Source organism: Cavia porcellus, unplaced genomic scaffold, assembly GCF_034190915.1.
Source record: "Cavia porcellus strain 051 isolate PalLab524CR breed Dunkin Hartley unplaced genomic scaffold, mCavPor4.1 scaffold_28, whole genome shotgun sequence".
NCBI lineage: Eukaryota > Metazoa > Chordata > Mammalia > Rodentia > Caviidae > Cavia > Cavia porcellus.
Genome location: NW_026947511.1, coordinates 35,503,337 through 35,509,473, shown reverse-complemented (window position 1 = coordinate 35,509,473; position 6,137 = coordinate 35,503,337).

Sequence of the window (6,137 nt, the reverse complement as noted above, 5' to 3'; positions counted from 1 at the left end):
AAGGGGCTGGGGGAGGCTGTTTTATTAAAGCCATGGAAACCCAACCAAAAGAGTGGGCTAGGTCTGGAGGGGTAGCTCATTGGCAACATGCATGCTTAGCGTACATGAGGACTGGGTTCAATCTCCAAACCCTAACACAAATAAGAGAAAGGGCTGAGTTTGGATTTGAGTCAAACAAAATAACATAATTAGCAGGGATGCAATTCTTCCTAGAAGAGCAGGAAAATGTGAGTATAGATTAGGCTACTTGATGATCTCTGACTTATGAGTGTTTGCCTTCTGACTGGTGGGGACAGGAACTACTCCCACCCCTGTGCACGTTCCAGGCACTGTTGCCTCCACTCCTTTCAGATGGTTTTATTCTGTCTCATGAACTCTGCTCAGTACTTAATAGGTATCCTTTGCAGGCATAAGATGGTGACCTCCCCAACCCACACCCTACTCCAAATTCTGTCCTTTACTCTGCACTCTACATCCTTGGTTTCATCTCACCATGTCAGGGGCTCCCTACACTTTATCTCCAGACTACATTGGTGGCCCCCTTTCTCGTGCTGCAGCCTTAAACTTGTTCAAGATAGTGGGGGTAGCCCCCAGGGCTCTCTTGACCTGTTTATCTTCTCACTGTTGTATTACTATTTTATCTCTATGCCCATCTTAAAATCTGTGTTTTCCTGTGTTTTATCTCTTCATAGTTACTGTCGACGCCAAATGGTCCCTACTGTCACTAACCAGGAGGGTAGATATAGTGCCTACTGTTCCCTGTTGGCCAGAAGGGAAGTCTTCCCCACGCTTTCCCCAGGTGAACTCAGCAGGAATAACAGTGTCTGTTCCAGGGACTTAATCCATTCCTGAGGCCCTGTGCAGTGGCACAGCCTGCCCTGGGACGTTTCCCCAAGGCTCCAGTCTCAGGACCTCAGGACCTCAGGACTTCTAGAGCAGGGCCTGTCCTGCTGGCTTGGGACACATGCTAGCATTTCCACTGGGCTTGCAGAGCTGGCACTAGCATGCTATTTGTGAGTTTCCATCAGCATTTGTTCCTGTTATCAACACCATATAAAATAAACATTTGTCTGACTTGAAGATTTTGGCTTTCGTGGATGTTTTTCCATCTGTCTCTTTTCTCCTTCTCTCTGCCCCTTTCCCAGTCACCACCCCACCCCCCGCCTCCATCCACAGCACTATTCCCACCCACCCTGATACCCATGTGCACACATATGCCAAGTCTGTGCTCTTGGGTTTGGGGAGCACTTGTAGCCTCTCACCTGTCTCCTCATTTCTTTGCTCTCCTTTGCCCTCTTCATCTCATGGTTCCTTCCTGAATAACTTCCTATGCTGGCATCAAACACCAGAATTCTAATTCTAACTATGCTCTGTGCTGTGCGACCTTGAACAAGGTGCAAAAGCCCCTAAGCTGTCACTTCGTCTGAGCCTACCAGGTACTGAGGACATGTGAGCATAGAATGTCCCAGAGACTCTTGCTGCTGGCCACCAGACAACCAGGTGAGCCCATACTAGAGGAACTTCAGAGCAAGGGAAGCTGAGGTGGGAGTCCGAGGGCCTGGGTTCCAGCCTTGCCTTGCTGCTCCATGACTGTGTGGCCTTGAACGAGTCACTCCCCAGCCCTGAGCCTCCAGCCTCTAATCTGCAACAGAGACCACTGTCTCTGCACTCCTGGATGATAGGATGGGCTTGAAAGCTTCCTTGCTTCCTCCTTGGGAAGAAACATTTCATGAGGTCCTGGTTGCATGTGCTCAGGAAGTCAAGAAAGAGTGGGCACACTCTGAGGACACAGACCTGGGCCTGAAGTCTTTCCAGGACCCAGCACACACAGTCTACTGGCCCCATCTGGCTGATCCAAAACACGGGGTAGACACCCAGTTCCTGATAATGTAAATATTTCACCTTTCTAACCATCAAAGTAGTTCATGTTTGCTTTAGAAAATTAGAGAGAGATAGTACAGTATATTAAGAAAATAAAAAGTGGTCCATAATCCCTTCATCCTGAGATATCTAATAACCTTTGGTTGATTTTGTTTCAGTTTACATAATCACACAAACATATAGACACACACACACATACAGACACACACACAACTCAGTCTATTTTGAAATCACAATCAAGTGTAGCATAACAACATTTCAGTCACTTATGGACTGCTTATGTGATAGTGGTCTCATAAGACTATATTGCCTTGTGACATCATCACCTCTGTCATTTATGTGAGAGTACTCTGTGATGTCCACAAAACAAAATCACCCTAATAATTGTTAAATGGAGACTACCTGTATATACAAGATGTAAAACACAGTGGTGAATTTCCATAAGCCACATGGGCATATATACAAAACATATTAATTTTCTTTGTTTTCAATTCTTTCCTGAGCCCCATTTTTCCTAAAAGCAGAAATTCTAGTCAAATCCATCCCATACAAATTCAGTCATTTTAAGTTTTTCCTTGGAAGAGGCAGTTGACAACTTGGCCAATGTTGACCCTTCTTCATCTGTCTCACCTTCCCTAAAAAGCTGTTCAAAATTGCTGGTGAAGCCAGGGTGAGAGACTTCAGTTGGGGTGGAGAGAAAGCACCTGGTCAGCTGTCCCACACCATGCTCAGCTAAGGTCACTGTCCATTTTGGCCCCAGGAGCTCAGTTCATTCTGTGATACCCTACAGCATCCCCATCACATTCACAAGTCTCCTTCAGAGGCTACCACATCATGCAACCTTCAGCTAATATACACCGTGCTTGAGGAAACCAGACCTGCTGCTTGTAGGTCACACAGAGCTGTGGGAGATGCTGAGAGCTGTGAGACAGAGCAGGAGATGATACCTGTGTCTTATCCACTCTCCCATCACTGAGACAAAACACCTCACATTCCAGATTTAAAGGAAGGGAGGTTTATTTTGGCTCACAGTTTCAGTGGTTTCAGTCCATGGTTGGCTGGTTCTAAGGCAGAAATAGCATAACAGAATACATGACTGAGTGCTGGTGGGAGTGAGGGTGGAGCTGTTCACTGCACAAAACCAGGAAACAGAGAGCAGAGGGAGGAGCTGGGAGAGAGACACACACTTCCAGTAACACCCACAGCAAGACCCAGCTCAGAACAGCACACTCAGCTCTGAACTCTTCAGCGGATTAACACTGATGAGTACATTGCCACCATGATCTAATACCTTGCCAAAGGCCATGCCTCTGACCACGTGAAACTGGAGAGGGGTAGGCATTCTAGGTCTAAACCACAATTGCCTGTTGCTACCTTACCAATCCCATGGCCAACTATTATTATCAGTATATTTTCTATCTACCTCCCTCTATCCCTATTTGCTAATTATAATAACATTACTTAGTGGTGCTAGCAAGGGGCAGGCCCTGTTCTGGGAAATTTCTGCACAATGCTTTTTTCTTCTTCTCCATAGCCCTGCAGAGAGACAGCATTATGTGTTTTAGAAGTCCAAAGAGTCAAAGCCTCTCACCCCAAGTCACCATGCTGGGAAAATGCAGAGCTGAGATCTCCCCAAAGCAGTAGACTCTAGAGCCCACCTTCTGATCATGACCACCAAGCCTCCATTCTCTGTGCCCTGCAGACATACATGCACAAACCACCTGTAATCCTGCTTTCCCATTTAAGACAATCACACTAGCACGCTTTTCAAGTTGGGTTCCCAGAAAGGCCCATAGGAAGGGTCAAAATCCTAGAGATTCATTAATTTACCCCTCTTCTGACCCATGGGTATGAGGTACACACTTCCTACTGGGGACTGAAGATTCTAAAGACCTGAATGAGGCCAGGTTCTGCTCCTGCAAACCCACCTCCCTAGAGATGGGCCAGACACAGAGACAAATGAAGTTCCCTGGTAAAATGGTGCCAGCTGGTCTCTGGGCCATGATCACAAAGCTAGGGTGCAGAGATTAGATAGCACATGTAAGTGTGCAGCAGAGTACCTGCCTGGGCATTGGACAAATGTCAGCTATTAACAGTGTTTTAAAATGCCACCAATGCCACCCAATGACCCTGAGCAAAGCAGAAGGGCCTTGTTTGCCTGAACAGGCCCATATGAGGGGTAGGAAAGAGGGATCTTGTAGGAGCCAGCAGTCTTGGGAGCCACCCACAATGGTCACACCCCACCATGACAGGACCACAACAGGCCCGAGAGCCCCATCAGTCTTCCACCACACCCAGAATCTTACTCTCATACCCCAGCTCCTCCTTAAAGCTGTCACAAGGCAAACATTCTTGAAGGGTGGCCCAGAAAGCATCCCAATAACACTGTTATCTATGGATGCAGAGGAGCTTCCCAACTCTGCTAGATGGAGGGAAGGGAACCCAGGCCCCAGAGCTCACATGAACAAACACATGACCCCTGCCTTTGGTCCATGTGTGTTTCCTTACATCCATGTGACCTACAGACATTATGAAAACCCTAAACCTGAATAAGCTATGTGTCTTCCCATCTCATGTCCTGGGTTGCTGAGGGGCTCAGGGTAAGGGGAGGTCATATCCTCAAAGGTGGGTTCTCAGGTGGCCTGACAGGAGAAGCAGCTGGAACCAGGGCCCAAAGAAGGGATGATGGGGACGGCACTACTGGGGCCTACTGGGGCCAGGTAGAAAGTGAAGAACACCTTGCTAAGAAGCTTCACTGTCACATCCTCGAGTAAAAGATAACCAGGTAGTCTGAGGCTCTTTCGAGAAGCTTCCTCAGACAGTAGCCAGATACCCACAATGACACCTCCCACTCACTGTCTCTGGTGTCCACAAGACACTGTGCATCCTCACAGATGGTCAGGGTGGAGGGCTGAGCTCCACCCTCTCACCAAAGGCCACCAAGCCATGCAGCACACAGGTCCTGAATCACTTGTATGAAGCTTCTGTCACCCCACCAGCCCTTTCCTAGACCTCCTTCCTGGCACCTGAACACTACTTAGGCATTGTTGTAGTCAGGGGTTGTGCAGAGGACAATTAGAATCAGGACATGGAGTTTATATTAATATTTTTATAATGGTCATCAGGAGTTAACACAAGAAAATGCAGGAAATCTATCCGCAACACCAAAGACATAGAATATTTAGTCAAGAGTCTAAATCCCACAGCAATGACCCACATGAGTCCAGATAAAAACCCAGAGCTCATGACAGTGCCTCCCACGAGTCCAACTGGAGGTCCAGAGCCCACAAGAAGAACTCACATCAGTCTCTTTTATCAATTCGTGCCAGGAAGGCCCAAAGGTCAGCAGTAGAGCCAGAAAGTCTATGCCAGTGGGGTGAAGGGGCTGTGCTGGTGGGATGAGGGTCCTACGCTGGAGCCGAGAAGTCACACTCACAACAAAGACCAGGCTGTCCTGAAAGGCACCACAGCCATCCTCAGCAATACAGAGGCCCCGAGCTCCGACAACGACGACAAGCACAGTCGGGTACATGCCAGGAAGCCAACGTGATGAGTTCATCCTAGAGACCAAACGGCACACATCTTCCCCTCTGGATCCAGGAAGCAATGCTTGATGTGGGGACCAGAGCTTCTCCAGGAGAACCAACGACTCGAACAGCAACTCAGAACCCACAATGCCTCAACGCAGCGACACAATAATGCCTTAACACAATAGCTTTCCCCTCTCCTTCTCCACCTATTTATGCTGGCAACTTTCCTCCGGTGGAGCATCTTCGCTCAGTGCCATGCTGACGTAATCCAGCTGGCATTAAGTTGACCACCAGTTCTTAATCCATAACAGGCATGCTGGCTGCACAGTCTTGCCTGGCACCTGCAAGCAGCACCGACACAGAGCTGGCCTGCCCACCTCTGGAAGTAGAGTCCTCTCCTTTGGGGCAGAGTGAGGCATGCACAGAGGTGGGAAGATGGGAGGACCAGGACCCCCACTCCACACTCTGGAGTCCCCCTGCCTGAATTTAAATCCAGCTTGGCCAGAAAGGCTGAGTGACCTGGCAGGACCTGAACCTCCTGCACCTCTGTTGTCTCCACCTTAGGGAGTGGCTTTTTGTTTTGCTGGCAGTGCTGAGGATGAAACCCAGGGCCTGCCACAGGCCAGGCAAGCCCTGCCTCGATGCAACACTTGCCCACTCTGACTGGAGTCCTCCCTGTGGGGCTCCCTTCCAGAAGATGACTGTAAGAGTTCATAGAGACCCACC